This window comes from Protopterus annectens, chromosome 1.part1, assembly GCF_019279795.1.
Source record: "Protopterus annectens isolate FY-2018-M chromosome 1.part1, PAN1.0, whole genome shotgun sequence".
Lineage (NCBI taxonomy): Eukaryota > Metazoa > Chordata > Ceratodontiformes > Protopteridae > Protopterus > Protopterus annectens.
The window spans coordinates 387201664-387224484 of NC_056726.1; positions in this window are offsets into that span (position 1 = coordinate 387201664).

Sequence of the window (22821 nt, forward strand, 5' to 3'; positions counted from 1 at the left end):
TTTTGTTGGAACAGATTGCCCTTTTTTTTTTCATGTGAGAGTGGGATGTTGGGGAGGGGTAGTAGGTATATTTGGGGAGGCAGGTTGGGTAGGTTAACAGACAAGACAAACAAGACACATACAGGGGTGGTATATGACACATGTGGGGGTAAGCACCTTGATGGGGAGGGGTGTTGTGAAATCAAAAGCCCATTAGCCCCCTAGTGGAAACAGTGGGACTAAGGTCCCCACCTATGGGCAGTCACCACGGCACCTTCACAGCCCTGATGGTGGCTGTGCTGGGGGCTGAGTCACACAGCATGAATGACACACTAGTTGCAACATGCGGCCCTCGAGCTGGCGTAGAAGATCACCAAGCTGCTGGCTGATCTCTCTACACACCACAACCCCGACCCGGTGACAGGTGCCTGTCTGTGCCCACTCTCAGGAGGGGGAATGAGCCCCATCCTCTGAGACAGTTCCACCCGAAGGTGGTGCAGGAGCAACAGACAGAGAGCTTCCAGGTTGGGCCCCAGACATGCTGGTACCCGGTGCCACGGCCAACTGAAGTGGGACAGGTGGGTCCGCTGGGACCGGACTTCCCAAGCATGCTATAGTGTTTAGATTACATCATCATATGTGGGTTAGTAATAGTCAACACATTCCAGGGTTAGGTATGACAGCATTCATAGATATACCTTTTAACCCAGACACCAGATATGGAACAGGTGCATAGCAAACAGAACGCATGCATATATGGGACCACAGTCGTAATAAGAACAGCATGCAGGTACATTGATGGTACCATGCCACCAATGTTGGAATAATTCAATATAGCATATGCATGGGAACCATGAAAATATTTATCAAACAATTGGGCATTATCAGAGTCATTACATACCAGTTGGGGTGGGTATGTTGATTGCTGTTGGAGATATGGTGGGGGGAGAGAAGGATGTCAATTAACAACTAGTATATTCCTGTAGTCCACATTACTTTTCTAGTCAGTGCTGTTATCTGTACCTTACAAGTCTTACTACACTACCCTACAGCCTTAGTTTGGACAGTCATATGGCTGTCATCATCTTTGCACATGAACTGGTTTTACCTGTCGTATACACCTCTTACCTGGTATACCTGTGGAGGGAATGTTTGTTAACGCTAACTAACTGTTTCTACACATACTCCCAGATTCTGGGTTGATGTTGTGAACATAGCTATCAATCTCTGTCTGCACAGACTCTGGCCATGTGTTGACCACATGCTGGTGTGCCAGGACATATCTAGAATATTGCCCTCTCCCACCTTTAGGGACCTGACACACACATATGCATGCTTTCCTGCACAGTTATATTATGTAGCACAGTGTGGGTGACAGTGATCAGTGATACTTTATTATTCAGAGAAACTGCAACACTCTCAATTCCCTACAATACCAGTGTGAACAGTACCAGTACAGGTTATAATGGTCTTTATTTCTCAGCACAGTGTTTGTATCCGATGTACCTGTGGGAACAATGTTTGTTAGCACTACCTGACTGTTGCCACACAAACTTCCAGATTACAAATTAGTATTATGCACATACGACTCACTCTGTTACTGTACATACTCTAGTCACAGCTTGACAAGATGGGAGTGTAGACAGGACATACTTTAAATATTACTCTCCTAACAGTTTTGGGGGTTGCTACAGTGACAGGTTCATTCTCATAGATGTTTGACAATCACTTGTATTCCCTGTTTGCTGGCTAAACATCTGGGATCATGCCACAGACTTACCAGGGGGACGGGTGACAAGCAGCAGATACGGGCCCATATACTGGACATTCTGGCCTCATCTGTACAGTCATGTAGTATGATTCTGTATGCAGCCTACATCCACTCCCAGGATTCAGACCATGGCTGTGTCTGCTACAACTTAAACACTGTCCATCACAGTTGTGTCTGCTATATAGATATTGCTGTATATCTCCTAACTGCTTTTTGTCGTATTAATCCCCTATGCTTTTGCATTCTGACCTTGTATTACAGGGTCTATATTAGAAGACCAAAAACACATTTTTTTGAATGCGTCTTGGGCGAACTGAAAAGGCTGAAAACGTAAAATATCGAAGTGGGTGTTAAGCAAATTCTTTCCCTGGGAAAGAATTTGCTTGGTTGCTTCGGTACTTTGCCATTTTCGGCACTGTAGTGTGGTCTTGGAGTTGATAAATTTAAGTAGGGGGGTGTGGGGGGGGGGGGCAAAGCCCCCTCACTTAATGTAATGTTTAAAATTGATTATTTAATTTTTTTTGTTGGAACAGCGATTGTTTTCCCTTGGAAAAAAATCGCTGTTCTGACACATCGACATTGTAAGCTTTCGCTTACATAGGGTCGATCAATCATCGTTCGCTTTTTTAAGCGTTCGGTGAATTAATATAGACCCCTGTTACAACACTCTTATACAGACCTCCCAGACAGTAATATTTTGTAGGACAGTGTGGGTGACAGTGATGTGTAATACCTCATTATTCAGAGCAACTGCATCAGTCCCAATGCCATACAATATCAATGCAAACAGTACCAGTACAGGGTATTATTCTTGTATTTCTGGGCACAGTGTTGGTATCTGGCAGACCTGTGGGAGAAATGTTTGTTAGCATTGCCTGAATGTTCCCACACAAAGTACCAGATTCCACATTACTATTATGCACATACATCTCACTCTGTTACTGTACACATTCTGGCCACAGCTTAACAAGTTGGGGTGTAAATGGGGCATATGGACATAAGGTTTTGGGGAGTTGCTAGTGTGCCAGCTTTGTTCTCATAGATGTGTGTCAGTCAGTTGTATTTCCTGTTTGCTGCCTATACATCTGGGGTCATCCCACTGATTTCCCAGGGGGACAGGTTGATAGGCAACAGATATGGGCCACTTTACTGGACATTCTGGGCATATCTGTACAGATGTGGGGTATGATTCTGTATGCAGACTACTACCACTGGCAGGATTCGAGCCATGGCTGTGTGTACTAAACAAACTAACAGTGCACATCTCATGTTGCATGTGCTATTTGGGTTTTGTTGCCTGCATTTTCCCTGTTTTCTGTCTATGTGTCTCTCAGTTGTGCTAAATGGCCTGTGGGGGTTACACCAGTCATATAAAGGCATTACTACACATTCCATTTATGGTGCATGGTGGATGGTGTGGGTAACAGTGCTTAATACAACAGTACTACTACATGATTGCAAATCTACATTACCATATAATACCAGAGTATACACATGCAGTCCAGCAGTTAGACCTTTATTGTCTGGCTGTTACACTTTTATTTATATACATACTATATGAGACTCTTGCTGCCATATTCTCCAGTGTATGCAGTACTTGTCTTGAACAATATAGGTTTATACAGACAATTTATTTACTACTATTTTTAGTTTTATTTCCTATGACAGTAAATGCATGAGTATTACTGACTTGCCTCACATCGCAACCTCGCCAGGCGATTGACACGGGCCTCCTGGTTCATGGCCCGCTCCATTGCAGCTGTGGGGGACATAACAGGAATATTTAGCCATACCTATCCATGATATACCTGAGCTGGCAATTATTACACACATAGTGGCGTGATACACACAACTGGAGCATCCCCTGCTGCTCTAGCTTCTTGGATCCACTGGTCCAAGAGGTCCCCCTTACGCCGCTTCAGGTCGGCATAGTGATGCCTCACCTGCTCACCAGTTCGGGGTATGCCAGTGGCACTGGTGAGGTTAAGAGGGAGATAGTCCCAGGCCTCTGCCTTATATTGGGAGCCCTGGTACTGTCCCTGCACCAGTCTCTGATCATGGTCTTTGATGAGGAGTCCTGCCATTACTCTGGACTCCTGGATGCACCAGCGCTGTGCCCGAAAGTGCACACCTTCTCTCCTTATTGCCATTGTGCCTGCAAGGGGAAGCTACAACCAGTTATGAGATGTATTCTTGCCTCTTGGGTTTAAGTAGGGCTGATTTCCCACACTTTTCCATGATTGGCTGGTTTTGAAAAGGCTAGGCTATGGGCAAACCTGCTTAACTGGGGTTGGCATTGTTTAAAGGGGTATAAGACTGGGCACATTGAGTTAGCTGGCCTACACATTGCTTACACCTCCTAAGCTGGCCTGTGCAATGCTTACCGTTGCTTACATTAGACTTTGCATTATAATTCCTTTTTGGCATTGAGTTATTCATTACACCTTATATTTATACCTGGTATCCATGATTCATGTGTATGTACACTGTATGGGGTCCTTGTGTTTTATTGGGAACTTCAACACTCTATTACAATTACACCTGACTTCTGGGCTTACTGTTTACTCCAGTTCACATATTTATGTTATGTAGTTGGTTAAGGCACATATAGGTTCATAGGTAAGTTCTAGGCTATCTGCCCAAGGGCATCTATAAGCCTAGGCAGAATGTGTTGGCTTTTGTCGCCCCCTTAGATTAGTTCCCTGTGCCTCTGTCCAGCAGAGCCATTAGTCCCCTGTGCCTCTGTCCAGCAGAGCCACTGCAGTGATCCCCGGGGTAAATTTTCTGTTTCCCATTCACTCGTCAAGGCTTCTCTTGAAGAGTGTTAGTGAGGGGCTTTGCCTAATGTAGATTGGAATCCTGCTCCAAAGCATGGGGAGTCTCTGGGACAGGAATCTATCCCTCCAGCACGTCCTATTTATTGTTGTGGTGAGGTTTAGATCCCTAGAGTGTGTGGCTCTCAGGGAGTTGTTTTTCTTTAGGTGGAGCATGTCCATCAATTCTAGGTTGGACATGGCCTTGTATGTCAGGCAAAGATCACCTCTGAATAAGCAGTATGCAACCGAGTACAGCTGGAGTTTCTTCAGTCGGGCTGCATAGGGCATCTGTTTGAGGCCAGTAATCATCTTGGTGAGGTACTTCTGTGGTCTTTCCAACTGTTACAGGTGTCTTGTAAGGTACATCCCAAATGGAGCATTGTACTCTATGATGGGTCTGATGAGTGATGAGTAGAGGGGCGCAATAACCTCTTTTGTTCTAGATGCGAACCCTTTTGTGATTAGGTGGGTCACATAGAAGGACTTTCTAACCACCTTGGCAATATGATTATCAAAAGAGAGATTACCATCTACTTGGGTCCCCAGATCCCTTATTACATTTTCTGTATTTAGGGGACTACCACGTATGTGGTAGTTCATGGGTACTTTGTTTTTTTCCAAAGGGGATGGCTATGCACTTTTTGGCATTTAGCTTGAGACCATGATTTTGACACCAGGTATCCGTCTCAGTGAGACCCTTCTGGAGGATGTCTACCTGTGTACTGATTCTTTTCACAGGTTCAGTTTGGTTTTACTATGGTGAAGACTTGTTTGCTGATGCCTCATTCTTCTTTAGTTCTGTGATGGCTTGGTGGTTAACTACTGTGACTGTAGTGTATAGGATCCTAGGTTTGAGACCTGCATGGCTGCTTATTTTGTTGATGGGCAGAACAAGGGCTGTTGGATACAGAGTGATTACGGCACTTTTGAGCATTTGAAAGCGGGTTTGTGTGAGAGTAAACAGTGCTAACTCCTGGTTACATATGCTTACAGAGAGTTAGATTCAGAATTGCTTAACCTGTGTGCACATTGCTTACCCCCGTGCAAACAGGTTTAAGCTCGCTTACTAGTTCTTAAATATGCTTACTACTGCTTATTGGTGCTTAAACCTGCTTATTTGTGGTTTATTCATTATGACACTGACACCTCACATGTGCATTTACTGCAGTACTCCAGTTCATAAATATATGTTATTTAGTGGGTTATGCAACAAAAATATTAGTCATAACGTGCTTTGCCATGGAAAATTGAATGTACTGCAGTGGGACTCGAACCATGAATGCCTGCGCATAAGGTGAATGCTCTGCCTACTACACTATTGCTATGCTGTTTCATTTGTATATATCTTCCTTGTTATCCTCTTCCGCCATTTAAGCTGCATTGACTGTAGCTAAGCGATGGGCACACCTGCGCACCTATGGTTAGCTTTAATCAGATTTAAAAAAAAAAACGGGTTTGTTCATTTTATTTCTGTATACTTTTTGCTGTTGTATATGAGGGAGGCTGTTGGTAGGGATATGCTGACACCTATGAGCAGTCTTGTTCATTTCTTACCCCTTTCTGCTGTTCTTCATTGTGAGGGTGTATATATTCTGAGAGCTCTGTTCTCAGACATGCCCCCTGCACTCTTACATGCTCCGTGTAAGATTAGGAGCTCAGGCAGCGCTCCTCATTACTATGCATGGCGCACTGCCGTCCCGCTCCTAAATGTCCACCTCCGTGCAGGATTAAGCTAGTTCTGCATGGAGGAATAGTAAATCCGGGGGCTTGTGTACATATTTTGCTACACAAGTTTCCTCTTTACTCAAAAATAATTTTTGTGTACATAGTACTATGTTGTTTGATCTGTATAATCTCGAGAGCTTTTCACCTCAGATCTCCACTAAAAATGGGCTTTTGGCCAATTTGAACCAACCCAGTTAACAAATTTCAAATAAATAAATAAAAAAATAAAGAATCCTCCCTATGCCAGACTGTATTTTTGTCAGCAATATCGCCATGCTCCAAAACATGAACCTCAAGATCGATGCTGCCCTGGTCACCCTATGATTTATAAATTTATGAGCTGTTTTTAACACTGCTGCTTTCAAAGATCATTCCCAGGGATAATGCTGATATTCTCAAAAAATAGACCATGACTGTATGGGGATGTAACTACTGTAATAATATCAAATCGATCAGCATTGTATATAACAAAGTCCACTTAGGCACCTTACCTATATCATCATTATCCTCCAGATGAATTATCCAGCACATTACCACAGTATCATCATCTGATCCTAGATATCTATATCTATATCCATTCCTTAACAGATCTCAAGTGTCAGGATCCAGATCAAAATAATTTTACAACCCCCAACTCTTAACTATTCAGCGCAACATTATCTAATGGAACTCAGAAAGGGTTTGAAAGTCATCTAGCCATCCTTTAATCACCTCAGTTGACTGTCTTTTATGTACATCTGAAGATGTCTGTTCTAAATGAGTTGTTTGTCTTTCGGCTTCTCCCGGTTAGGGGTCGCCACAGCGGAACTCCGGTCCGCTAATGATTGGCAGTTGATTTTCTCGAACACCGAGGTGCCAGCTCGATGTCCAACCTTCAACGAAGGCACACCCATTTATGCATGTCTTTTGAATGCCACCCAACCACAGGGAAGACATGCAGACTCCACAAAGAAGGCACTCCCCGCACTCCAGCCAAGAATCGTACAGGAGAACCTCTTGCTGGGAGGCAACAATGCTATCGCTGCACCACCGCAGGTATCTCTGTTCTAAATGAGTGAGAGGAATAACATTTTCCCAGTAGGTCTTGATTATTAAAGCATACTGTAATATTCTTGGCTGGAGTGCAGGGAGTGCCTTCTGTGTGGAGTCTGCATGTCCTCCTGGCAGTTGAATGGGCGTTCGGAAGACATGCGTAAATGGGCATGCCTTCATTGAAGGTTGGATGTTGAGCTGGCACCTTGGCATTCATGAAAATCTACTGCCAATCATTAGCGGACCGGAGTTTCACTGTGGCGACCCCTAACCAGGAAAAGCTAAAAGACAAACAACAACAACAACAACTGTAATAGGGAATCCAAATCGTTAGGGACCTTGGGTATCACACCTGAAAACTCAGATACCAACTTATCCTCCCCTTTAGTGGATGATAGAGCTTGCTACGTAAGTATCTACCTAACTGGACAAACCACTGGTGAAGATATCTTGCTAATATCACTTGGTGCCCTTCACCCCCTCCTGATCTCTCTCAGACCTTCCAATCCAGACGAACTTGGTATCATCAACGACATTCAAATCTCCCCACCTCAGACTCCCCAATATTTCCATAACCTGAAAAGTACCTGCATAAACACATTTAGCAACATTTCACATGGCATAAGTAGAATAATCCAGCACTGCACAGTGAATGCCCCTCAGAATAACCATTAACAGAGTCTTCCCAATGAGCCACAGTGTGTCTTTAGTAAATGCTCTCAATCTGTCCCAGCACTTCACTAATCTAACAATATACCAGCCCTTAGCAATATCCTTCAGACAAAGTTGAAAAGTCTTAGTGCTTATCTGGCAAACTCAGAGCCCCTAAGTGTATTCTGAGTGCCATTGCCTTTTCCCCATTTTCCCATCATGTCATTAAATAACCTGCTATTAGCTAGACTAATAAAGATCTCTCCACCATTGATAAAGACCCTTAAAACATCCAAAATGTCCGGAGTTCTGCCCCATAAGCTTTTTTTTTTAGAATGGGCTCCTAAGAATTGCACAACAATGCCCCTGTTACGCCTTGACAATCATCTGCAGCTCTTCCAGGATGTGTGCATCGTACTCTTGTGATTCTGAGGCTAAACAAAAAAAACTGAGAATCTGTAAATGAGAGAGGCTATCAGCTAGAATACTTACTTTACCAGGAATATGCTCAGCGGTAAATGATGCCTTTATCTGAATGCTATGCAAAGGCTATAACTTGAGTTATGAGTGCATTCATTTTGATCTTGAAGACTTCTTAGCCATTACTTTCACCACCATCTGATAAACGAAATGAAATATGACCCACCTGTTGCTCAACTTATCCTGCCACACCACAAATAGGCATAACGTCCAGGAAAGGACTATCCCTTCTTTTGTCTTATGACCAACTGACAGGCCAAGGAGTGGATAATCACATCCTTTGAAACAGGCTTCCCATGCAATGAGTCCCCAGCTGCATTAGTGTACAAATGAAGAGCATCTGCTGTCACAGATTCTTATTGCCATATGGCTACCCCCATTAAATTACATTAAATAGAAGTCCCACAATCATACGTCTTCCTTCTCTCATCTGGTCCATCTCACTCTGCTGCAGTTTTTGGTACCCACCATTCAGCATATTAGTAAATGATCTCTTTAAAACACCCTACTAGTGGCAACTGCTTTACATGCAAAGTTGAAGTGCCCCAGGATCTTTATTACCTCCCTAATCCTCTTCTTCTTAGCCAACTAGAATTTCTCAATTGTTGCCTTCAAACAGTTCAGCATTACCATAGGCAGACAGAAAGACAAATACACCAAATCAACTTCTATCCCCAAGATCAATGATGATTTTCCCAGCCCTTCTTCCCTGTAATACACTAATGGCATCCCCATGTCCTGGAATAATTCAACAAATATATATATATACTTCCTTTCATACACAGATAACCATCACCCCATTCAAATAAATCATCAAAGTAATGGGCTGCCCTTTGACTCAGTGCCAGCACCAATGAATAGCTTTACTGAATCTTTCGAAAGTAGCACATGCCATGGTACAGACCATTACCATTGCATTATTGAAATAGAGTTTCCCTCAAACTGCACACTTAACAAAGGCCAGTCCTCCTAACAACCCAGTAAGAGCCAAACAGCTAACTCTACATCCAGCTTTTCCAACCATGGGTACCCAAACTGCCAAATGGTCTTGTTACATAATCTAAAGATACATACTGCACTTTGACCTCCTGCTTGTTAATTTTCTCATTCACTAAGGTACTCTAAGGATAGGACAAGTAATGAATTACATGGTATTCACCTTGCCTCCTCCTAGTAACCAAGCCCAAGGGGGAAATTCTGAAGACATTAAGGGGAAGAGTCTCATATTCATAAGTTACCCTCCCTGCTGTCACCTCATTGTTCAGCAATCCCAAGTCTACTTTTCCCACAACAGATCTTAAATCCTTACATAGGTCACCATTTAGCCATTATTGGTGTAAAATGAACAATCTCATAAAACTCTCCAGTAACTCTTGAGCCACCTGGCGGTGAGGATAGTTCTGTAACAACTTATCTAGCAAGTCTGGCCTAATGGGAGAAAGAAGTGCTCTGCATTTGTTTAAAGCCTTGAAAGTAGGTCCTTCCTCAAGCATCCCAAAAAGCACCCCTGCCTCGAACAGCTTGCACCATGGTGGAACCCAACCACCTAAAATTATGAGATGACCCAAGATGCAGATTCCATGCACTGGCTACTTTCCTAGCCCAGCATCTCAAAGCTGGGTGTCCAGTCCCATATAGTGAACAGATGTAAACAAATCTGTATGCTGACCAGGCAGACTTTCCTGAAGTAAAGCCCAGCAATCCTTGTGTTTAGTTCCCTGCTTATCACCAACACCCACAACAGCTGGTCTTGGCCTATTAATCAGCACTCCCAGCCTGGTGTTGCTGTGTGTCTCATCCCATCACAATGACTTGTCAACTGTTCTCATTTTCCAAAATCTCTGGTCACACCAGAGCCACACCAACCCCGACTAAGCCTTTAGGCCTCCTTTAAATTCGGAAAATATGCTCAATAGTGGTAAGGCATACTGCAATTACCTTTCGATAATTACCACTATAAAATGAACAAAACTGACAGCCCAATTGTCCCAGGTCTTAGATATGAACTGTTCATCTCTTGCCTAACAATGCTAATATCAACACCAGGTCCTTAGCCTGGGGCATCTCAGCTTACATAGTATGCTGGATCCCATCAATATGCACAAGACTGAAGATGTCAATGAATTTACCACACCAATTTTTTTCTTTAAACGACATAGGGACAGTGGCGGCTGGTGACTTCAAATCACAGGGGGGCTGCAGGAGATGCTGAATGGGCGGGGTCAAAGGGAAGGGGTGTGGTCAACCATAAAGGGGAGGAGCTATGCACAAAACCACAAAAAAACTAACTTTAATTAAATACGCTGCCCTGGGTGGCAAACCATCATTATGAAAGTCCAATCAAGACAAAAATAAGTGTAGAAGAATAAAAATATTTCAATGCATTGGCTGCATGACAGCTTACTTAATATCTAGATGGAAACAAAAGGTTGTGAGGCATGAAAAATAAATTACTTTTAAATACATTACTGGAATGCCAGTCAAAATCAAGTATAAGAAAACCAGAAGCACTCAACTCAAACTACTTCTCCTTGCACTGCAGTTCTAATTATAATATATTCAGCTTTATTAAAGTACCAAGCAACATGCTGAAAGTAGAAATCTATGTGATGCCCCACTTGTAAAAATGTTTCTTATCCAAAAAGACCTGCTGCCTGACAACGTTTCATGGGGAAAACATGATAAAAGTAAAAAATGAAAAGCAAACAAGAAACAAGCTCAAGATACATTACTTAAAGGATTACTGTACAGGTTATGGACCACACATGATTGGCATTCTGTTTAGTTTACGGGTAAAGCCTGTAGAGATGACTGGAAGTCTCCAACAAGTGTAATGAGCTTTTTAAAATAATGGAATCCTGTCCTTTAATACCCAAGGCTTATACATTATCTAGTCAAGTATTCTCTGCATGGCAACAACAGAAAGGCTTTCAATGTTGGCAATTCTTTAACAGTATGCTTATTAAAGCTTACTTGCATCTTACAATGTCAGACAAGCTTACCTTATGGTCATTAAAGCATTGCTACTTAAACACAGAGCAACAGGCACTTTGAGTAATAAGCATAAATCAACAGTACAAAAATATGACAGAAACCAGACCATTCTGCAAAATCAAGGACAGATGAAAAGCCACTGTAGTACTTATGCAGTGTGTCCTCCCATCCAAGGTAGATACAACTACTCCTTGCCTTGCTTGGACACATCCAGAGTCACTACATGGGGAGTGGGGTGCAACAAGCATGTCACAATTTGAAATCTCTCTGGCTGACTGTGATGGCCCTGACACATTTGTCATACCTCTCAACTTCAAGAGCAAGAAATCTGGACAAAGCCATACACAGAAGTGGGACAAAGGCACAACAAGAAGGACAATTTTAAATATTGCTCTAATAAACTTAGAAAGATAATAGAATAGGTCTTGCATTAGTATGAATTTTCTGAAGGGTATAAAATCTGAAACTCAAATGTCTGTCATTTTCTAACTTCAGTCTTTAGTGATTTGTCACTAATTTGCCAAAAAACACAATTTTATGAAAAATGGACCAAAAATGTGATGCAAAAATATAAAATAGACACACAATACAGCTTCTACCTGTCAAAGAAGGGACACTTTAATATTAGTACTGCTACCTTGAGCAGCTGACAAAATAAAAGAATCTACATGCATTTCAAGTAATCTATAACTTTGATTATTACAGTTATTTCTTAATTGTAAACCCTCCATGTTTTCTTCCAAAATTGCTATTTTGCGGAGGGATTATTAGGGGAAGAGCAACATTTTGAGCCAAAAATTGGGGACAGTTGAGAGGTTGGCTATGCCTAATTCTATAAAGCAATTTATTTGCATGTAATGCAGTAAATCTGAACAAGGCCAAATATATTGGGGGCACATATAAACAGTACTAAAAATTGCTCTTGTATAAATTGAGACAGTTGATAGAACGGCTCTTACTTTAACATGCATTTTTATGAAGGTTATGAAGTCTGAAACTTATTATTTAGTGACTTCTGGCAAATCATTTAGGAATTAAAACTACAAATTTTATGAACAACAAACCAAAAATAAGAAGCAAAAATCTATTCATTCTTTGAAAATCTGGACAGTTGGGAGGTATAGTTCAGCTGGGCCTGTCTGAGTTTGCTGCCCTTCCCCCCCTGACAAAATAATGGTTGAACTGGAGCCTCTGCAGCCATTCCAATTAACCATTACTTGGCTATTTCACTCCATTTACCATAAACACTAATGTGCATACTGCTTTACTTCAATGATTGGACTTCATTTGAATGTTTTATTTTGTATTTTACAGCACAAACATTAAGTAATCTGTTAAACAAAGCAATGCAGTCTCACAATGAAAACTTAGCATTAAAACATCTCTGCCCTTGAAACTCACATTCATTGAAACAGCATTGAAACCTACATTCAAAGAAAATACATTTTGCCAGTGGCAGATAAAGATTAATTTTGGGCTGTTTTCGAATCATAGGCCCCTTGCATATGAAACATACATGTGCTCTTTGATACACCTTCCTCATTGTACTAAAAATTATATTCCTTGTACAATACAGTACACTTGTTAGAGGGTGTTTTAAATTTGTTTTGAACATTTTTCCAGTAAGCAATGAAACAAAACATATGCACCCATAATGGCAAAACTGCCCAGTTGAGAACATTTATCATAAAAAGTCTACTCAGACTTCCACAGTCCACCATTATTAGTAAATATACACAATTCTACAGTCCACCATTATTAGTAAATATGCACAATTCCACAGTCCACCATTATTAGTAAATATGCACAATTCTACAGTCCACCATTATCAGTAAATATGCACAATTCTACAGTGCACCTTTATCAGTAAATATGCACAATTCTACAGTCCATATTCAGTGAATTCAGTTCTTGCCATAGCTGTCAACCTTAGCACAAAAACCTGGACGAAGCCAATAATGGGGAATACAGTCCCAAAAATAGGGACAAATTTAAAATATTCATCTTATAAACTTAGAAAATTGCTAGAAAAAAGGTTGTGCTACTATGTATTCTGAAGAACATGAAGTTTGAAATTCAAATGCCGGTCAATTCTACTGCGGACAGAACAAAAACAATTTTCAGCAGAGACGCAGGGATTAATACTGCAGACACGTCTTTGTAAAATGGCAGGGCATCAGAGCAAATCCACACTAACACAGGCAGGAGATGCAGACTCCAAACAGAAGCCACCCCAACCAAGAATCAAACCAGAAAACCTATAGCTGTGAGGCAACAATACTACCACCGCACCATCAATTATGCAAGGAATTAAACATTCAGAAACCTGAAGTCTGAAATTCAAATGCCTGTCAATTTTACTGCGGACAGAACAAAACCAATTTTCAGCAGGGATTAAAACTGCAGACACGTCTTTGTAAAATGGCAGGGCACCAGAGCAAATCCACACAAACACATGGAGGAGATGCAGACTCCACACAGAAGCCACCCCAACCAAGAATCAAACCAGAAAACCTATAGCTGTGAGGCAACAATACTACCACTGCACCATCAAATCTGCAAGGAATTAAACATTCAGAAACCTGAAGTCTGAAATTCAAATGCCTGTCAATTTTACTGCGGACAGAACAAAAACAATTTTCAGCAGAGATGCAGGGATTAATACTGCAGACACGTCTTTGCAAAATGGCAGGGCACCAGAGCAAATCCACACAAATACAGGAGGAGATGCAGACAGAAGCCACCCCAACCAAGAATCAAACCAGAAAACCTATAGTTGTGAGGTAACAATACTATCACTGCACCATCAATTATACAAGGAATTAAACATTCAGAAACCTGAAGTCTGAAATTCAAATGCCTGTCAATTTTACTGCGGACAGAACAAAAACAATTTTCAGCAGAGACGCAGGGATTAAAACTGCAGACACATCTTTGTAAAATGGCAGGGCACCAGAGCAAATCCACACAAACACAGGCAGGAGATGCAGACTCCAAACAGAAGCCACCCCAACCAAGAATCAAACCAGAAAACCTATAGCTGTGAGGCAACAATACTACCACCGCACCATCAATTATGCAAGGAATTAAACATTCAGAAACCTGAAGTCTGAAATTCAAATGCCTGTCAATTTTACTGCGGACAGAACAAAACCAATTTTCAGCAGGGATTAAAACTGCAGACACGTCTTTGTAAAATGGCAGGGCACCAGAGTAAATCCACACAAACACATGGAGGAGATGCAGACTCCACACAGAAGCCACCCCAACCAAGAATCAAACCAGAAAACCTATAGTTGTGAGGCAACAATACTACCACTGCACCATCAAATCTGCAAGGAATTAAACATTCAGAAACCTGAAGTCTGAAATTCAAATGCCTGTCAATTTTACTGCGGACAGAACAAAAACAATTTTCAGCAGAGATGCAGGGATTAATACTGCAGACACGTCTTTGTAAAATGGCAGGGCACCAGAGCAAATCCACACAAATACAGGGAGGAGATGCAGACAGAAGCCACCCCAACCAAGAATCAAACCAGAAAACCTATAGTTGTGAGGTAACAATACTATCACTGCACCATCAATTATGCAAGGAGTTAAACATTCAGAAACCTGAAGTCTGAAATTCAAATGCCTGTCAATTTTACTGCGGACAGAACAAAAACAATTTTCAGCAGAGACGAGGGATTAAAACTGCAGACACATCTTTGTAAAATGGCAGGGCACCAGAGCAAATCCACACAAACACAGGCAGGAGATGCAGACTCCAAACAGAAGCCACCCCAACCAAGAATCAAACCAGAAAACCTATAGCTGTGAGGCAACAATACTACCACCGCACCATCAATCATGCAAGGAATTAAACATTCAGAAACCTGAAGTCTGAAATTCAAATGCCTGTCAATTTTACTGCGGACAGAACAAAACCAATTTTCAGCAGGGATTAAAACTGCAGACACGTCTTTGTAAAATGGCAGGGCACCAGAGCAAATCCACACAAACACATGGAGGAGATGCAGACTCCACACAGAAGCCACCCCAACCAAGAATCAAACCAGAAAACCTATAGCTGTGAGGCAACAATACTACCACTGCACCATCAAATACGCAAGGAATTAAACATTCAGAAACCCTTAAGTCTGAAATTCAAATGCCTATCAATTTTATTTAACATTTTTTAATCAGGACAGTCTGACTTGGAACAAATAAACAAATTTTCAGCAGAGGCCCAGGAAGAAATAATGCAGACATGTCTTTGTAACATGGGAGGGCACAAAAGCAAACCCACACAAACACAGGGAGAAGATACAAACCCCACAAAGAAGGAACCCCAGACAAGAATCAAACCCAAGAACCTGCAGCTGTGAGGCAACAATGCTACTACTACACCATCAAATATCAAGCATTGCAACATTTACAAACCACAGATATTATGAGGAACAGATCAGATCGAATATGAGGTAAAAATCTGAATTTTTTTTACAAATGGTGGTGGGTAGGGAACTCAAGTCTTTAACACCTGCATACAGGGTACAGGGTTCAAGCCTGAGGCATTCCCTACCACACCACCATAAGCACCTGGGGCATTTTCACACACACACACACACACACACATGACGACGAGATCCCTAAGGCTCTGTCCCGAGTCCCTGCTGCTCCTCTTGCAGTCCGGACGCGTCCCATAATCCTGGCGGGTCTGTGCACTTTTGTGTCCCCCTATGGGGACAGCCGGGCTGCCTTGAGCATGCGCATAGACCGATAAGCCGGGACTCAGTCTATGCGCATGCGCGGTTTTCTTTCTTTTTTTATTTTTGAGGGGGCTGCAGTCCGGCAGCCCTATGCCACGAGCCGCCCCTGCATAGGGATATGAGCTATAATAGATGCCCCGTTTCCCACACATGTTAAACCTCATGACCCACTGTCCTCACTTGTTTCCTTTAACCGACTTTTTCAAATTCATACCTGCATTTCCAGAGTTGGCATCCCGTCCATCAAAAGAAGGCCATTGTTAAAGGCCAATGTGTCAGATTGGCCAGAATGGTTAGTCAAGAAAGTTTATTTCTAGAGGAATGCAGTAAGTTATTTGAAATGTTTTTGAGGAGGGGTTATCCTGAGGATTTTTTAACAGAAATCTTTACTGGCATCACAGGGAAGAGATCATCTGGGTTTTATACCCCCCTTCTTGGCAAGTCCCTAGTTCAAGTTGTTAATCCTGTTGATTCTGGTTTGGTATCGACCAGCTTGTCTCATGGTAAGGCCTTGATTTTGCCATTTAATTTACTATACAGAGAAATCAAGTGAATCATTAATACATTTTGGGAGATTTTTAGATGTGATGGGAATATATTTAACAAACTTGGTGAAAGACCGTTGGTGGTTTATCAAAAAGATACCTGTTTTAAAACTATGATTGAAAGAATCATGTCCAATTCATATACAGGTAGAGTAAATAAATGCAGTCACTGTTCTCAGTGTAAATTTATTTTTGAGGGTACTGAATGCTTTGTACATGGTTATGGTAAAATCAAGTACAAAAAGAGATTCAATTGTGATAGTAAGGGCATTGTTTATGTTGCTGTGTGCCAACAGTGTACTTGCTTTTACAATGGCAAAACCATCAGACAGTTTAGGTACAGGATTTATCAGCATTATTATGACATTAGTAAAAAAGATGAGCGAAATGCCCTTTATAGACATATAAAGGGTTTTCCTTTGCATTCATTTAAATTTTCTGTTTTAGATAATGTTGATGTTGACCCTAGAGGTGGTCCCCGTGATATTTTTCTAGAATTCCTGGAGCTTAGATGGCAGCTTAGGTGTAATGCTGCACGTTCTCCAGGTCTCAGTGATGTCATTTCCATTGCCAGTCTCCTCAAGCTTAAATCTATGTTTGCCATTTAAACAATTTTAAACACATATTTTTTATATATTTGTATTTTATGTGTACGGCTCATGTTGTTTTTTATATGTACTTAGGGGATTTATATATTCAATGTATTTTATATATATATATATATATATATATATATATATATATATTTATATATATATATATATATATACATTTTATATATATATTTGTTTTTTATGGTTTACAAGAAATATTTAATATGTATAGGTCATTTATTGTGTATGTTTTCATTTTTGTATTTGTTTTATAAGCATTAGACTTTTCACTTTAATTTTGTCTTTATGCATTAAGCATCCATTATTCAGTGAATTCATTATTTGGTGCTATTGACCTTAATTGGGTGGGTATTTATATGCTTGTTCAGTGTCTGGTTTGTATTCTGAGGAAGTCCAGCCATTTGGTGGATGAAAGAGCTAAATAAACTGTTTTTCCTACTGTGTTGGTGTTTTTCACAGTTGCCTTTTATATTTATATATTGTCATCTGACCTTGTTGATTAAGTGTTACTCCCATGTACCTAAGTAAAGCAAACATCTAGACCATTCATCTGCTAACTTCAGAGCAAACCATTTTTGGCTGCTTTCTCACTAAGTCTAAACATCCCCTCCTGATTCAAAGCCTCAGTAAGACCCATCAAATAGTCATCAAGTGACTGGCTATGCATGTGTATTTAAACTTATTGGAAACACTCATCATCCAACCGCATACCATATTCATAGGCAACAGTTAATCACCCCACTATTAACTGGGAAGCATACAACACCAATAGGCATGGAGATTCCTGGATTTTGTAAACACAAACTCCCTGGATCAGATTGTCAATACACCAACCATGGGTGCAGACATACTGGATATGGTCCTTACTAACATAGGAGAGTGCTACATACCACCTAGAGTAATTTCTTCTCTGGTAAGGTCATATTACAAAATGGTCTCCGATGAAGTAAAATAAAACCTTGAACCCGAGCTAATCCTGGAATATTCAGGAACTACTGTAAGGCAAACTTTCTACTATTAAATGATACACTGCCACATTTCCAAGTCCCCATAAACCCTGAGAACACTTCTGCCTATGCTGAATTGTTTACAGAAATCCCATACAAGCATGTTAGTTAATAGTTGCATAGAAGCAGATGTACCCACCAGGATGAAATATAGAACTAATTCAAAAAACAAGCCACGCTGATGAAATCACAACATCGGCAGGCTGTATATACAGAAGGAAGAAAATCATGACACAATTTAGGAGGTGCAGCACCCAGCAGGATAAAACAATCTCATCAAGCTAAACAAACAACTCAGAGGACAAATAATGTCTACCAAAGCCAACTTTGAGGTAGATTTGGCCTCCAGACCAAGAACAACCACAAGGCATGCTTTACCTATGTCTGCAACCTCAAAGGTAATACACAATTGTGTGCAGAGCTCATTGTTAATGGACCAACTTATACTAAGCCAGAAGACATAGCAAACCTGCTGGCAGACAAATTCAGCTCCAACTCTAACCCTCCCTCCCCCAGAAACTTCCCTCAGGAAATACCATCAAATATAACTCCCCCTGCTATCACTAGGGAACAGGTCTTTAAAGTTCTCTCTAAGGCCAAGAACACTGCATCAGTGAGTACAGACAGTATATCAGGGTGTGTTCTAAATAGCATGAAACATGACCTATCAGGCTTTCAGAATTGCTATTTAACTGTAGCCTCCAAACAGGCTTCATGCCTCATGAATGAAGAACAGCAACAGTCATCCCTCTACACAAAGGTGGGCTATCTACAGACAAGCCATGGAAAGAATTATCATGGGGATGATCAGTAATGACATAGGAAACCTCCAGACATTGGACCCAAACCAGTATGGTTTTGTCAATGGCAGGTCATACCTACTCAACCTAATGGACTTTTTTGAGAAGGTCACCAAAGCAATGGATGATGGCAAAATAGTTCACACTGCCTACCTTGACCTGGCCAAGGCATTTGACAGAATACCCCAGTCGGGCATTGTTAAAAAACTCAACAGAATAGGTATAATCTGTTATGTCACCTGGTGGACAGTCAGCTGGCTCACAGATAGGACCCTGGAAATTAGAACTGGGGAGTCTACCTCTACAAAGCTGACAGTCACAAGTGGAGTCCCTCAGAGAATAATCTTGGGACTGCTTCCTTTTGGCATTTACTTCTCTGAAGTCAAGGACAATATCAGTGGTCTTTGGCTAACTAAATCTGCAGATGATTGCAAATTAGGAGCTGTCACTGAATCCCACACTGACACAAATGTTCTCCAGGAGAGGCTGACAGAGACAGACAACTGGTGTCAGAGCCATAGACTAAAACTAAACACCAAAAAATGTATAATAGTATCCTTTGGAAAGTCATACACCCCTGGTAACTATCATATTGACAGCGCACTCCTAAGAGTTGGCCCAGTATTCAGAGACTTGGGGGCACACATAGACAGTAATCTAGCTTTTGACCATCTCATGTCTACAGTAGTGAGGAAATCATTCTATGTTGTGGAACTTATAAACAAAAGTATGGCATCTAAGTCCAAGGAAGTCATTGTTCCTCTGTATTTGGCATTCATCAAACCTATCATTGAGTACAATACCCCCTTTGGTATTTACCTAACCAGGCATATCCAGCAACTGGTACATCCACAGAGGTTCCTCACTAAAAGAGTACTGGACATAAGTAACATGCCCTGTGCAGACCGCCTCAAGGCCCTATCCATGTATTCTGTCTCCTACAAGTTGTTGTGGGGAGATCTGTGTCTGGCATACAAGGCATTGTCAGACCCCACCCTGATTGACTTCCTACATATCTACAAATTAAACAGCACAAAAATGACTCATTGTAAAGACTCAGACCTTGCCTGTGATATAAATAGGATCTACTGGAAAGACAGGTATATGTCCTAGAGACAACCCCTTCTCTGAAACAGGCTTCCTATCCACATTAACCAGAGTTCCTCCTTAACTAATTTCTAGTGTAGCTTGGACAATTGGATGGGAAAGAGGAAGTTCATCTCTGGTTTGGCACCTATGTCTCTAATGGACACAGATAGCCTATAAATGGTTTATCCCCCCTGGCCCCTGCTCACACTTATCAAGAGTAATAGAACTTGTCAGAGATTTGGGATGCATGGCTAGGGATAAAAAGGGTCTTGTGATTGTTAGCCTAGTAAACACCTATGAACATATGAATCTATGAACCTATGAACACCACTCTCCTCAAAATAATTAAGGTCAGCTTTATTGTCTGGAATATCCACTGACAGTTTGTGTAGTTGCTTTATCCTTACAGGAACTCCATCTTCATTTGTTCAGCATCACTTTTCCAGCCTTTGCCACTGCACCAACTGGTCATCTCGGTACCTCTCCTCCTCAGGCCTGACTTTTTATGGCATGCCCCACCCATGTCATGTGCCTTTCTGGCAGACTTATCAAAAAAGGTCAGCACCTGGGCTACAATGTCCATCTACTGTTGCTTAAGCTCATTTAGCATGGCCACGATGATCCTAAAAAGAAAAACAGTTAAGTGGGCACAAGCCATGTAACATGTGGTTGCCCTCACAGACATGTGAAAAGATATCCAAAAGGGAGAGAGGGAGGGTAGAACAAATCCTCTTGAAACCTCAGCCGAGGAAGATCTCCATTATTATACCTCTATTTTCAAAATATAATTTATTAATTTGAAAACAAATATGTGCATAGTGACCAGGGTAAATGTGCCACCTATCAGGCTACTGACAGCTACAGACCAAGAATATCCTAACATTTAAAAGCCCGCCCCATAAAAAGTTCAAACCTCCACAGCATACTCTTCTATTATGTTTACACACACACACAAACACATACACACACACACACACACACACACACACACACACACACACACACACACACACACACACACGCACACACACATTTTTGTTTACAAATTCCAGATAGCTAAAATCCAAAATTAATTGGAGATGGCGCATAGACACAAAATAGGGGCATATTTTAAAAGTTTTAAAACTAGTGTTACAATTTAGAAGGATGTAAAACCTACATGCTATACTACACATGTGCATGCATTTACTGAAGGATGTAATGTCTTAAACCTGAGAATTTGTCCTTATTTAATGATTGCATGATTTGCCAGAAAATCACCAAAAATACAAAAAAAAACAAAAAAAAAAACACTCCAGCTATGAAGCAATAATGGACATTTAGCTACCTCACAGACAGTTAGAAGCAGTAATATAACTCTGGCCTCTATAGAATGTGAACCAGTTTGGGGATTCCCATACAAACCAGGTACATTTGTGAAGAATTTTTTTCCATCCTTTTAAGGTGAAGTGTGGCCCAACCACACTGTATGCAGAACACAAAGTCCTTTCTAAATATTAATTTCCATACTTCTTTCCTTTTTTGGGGTTATAAAGGCCAGCTTATTCTCTGTTTTTTAGAAAGCCTGCCTGGTCTGACAGAGACATGGCAAATGCCTAGCTCATGCCAGCTCCGTACTCTTCATTCTCTACGGTTTTGCTCATGAAGCAATAACAAAGTCAACAAAAGTGAAAAACAAAGGACAAAGGTCCAAAATCTGGTACTGATCCTTAATACTACTCTGAGCCAACCTGGAAGACAATGGAAAAACATTATGCACCACCATGCATTTTGTATAATTAGTAACGTGAAACTCTCAAGTCTGATATCACTGGCCAACCACAGCATCATGCAATCCACCACAAATCAGACTTCCCCAGGCACAAGGCAAAGTACAAGGAAGAAAACATGGAATTCTACAATATCGGAAACAGCCTAGAGCATTGCCCCCTGCCCTGCACCTTAATTGACTTGGTCTGAGGCCAGACCTGTGAACAGTGTCTCCTTTAGCTGTTCCATCCTTTTTTTTTTCTTGTGACAATGCCACTCTGTGCCACTGACCCATTCCACTGTGATGGCCACCAATATTCACATCCTACTGCTTAACTCAATACAATTAAAGTCTTTTTCTTTTCTTTTTTCTTTCCTTCTTTGTTTTTGCTGCCTTGAGCCATGTAAAAACATGTGATTTCTTACCTTGTACCCATGGTCACTGAATAAGCAGTTCTCAAAACCAAGTAAAAAAAGCACAAATTATGGGAATAAGGAATAATAATATGTTGTCAGGAGATAAAATATTAACGTAAAACAAAATGACAATGGAACAAAACATGGTCAAAGGAACCATAAAAAATAGAATAAAACTTGGTTTAATATAAATTAAAACAGTTTATCAGGACATAGGAAGCACTTTCGCTATTAGCGTCATCAGACCATTAAAACCCACACACCCATTTCACCCCTCATTTATAGACCAATTTATAGATGATAAACCAATCAAATTAAAGACTAAATAACTGCAATAAAATGTAATGGAAATCAAAGACACACAATTTTAAATATACATAAATATCACAGCCTACCAATCT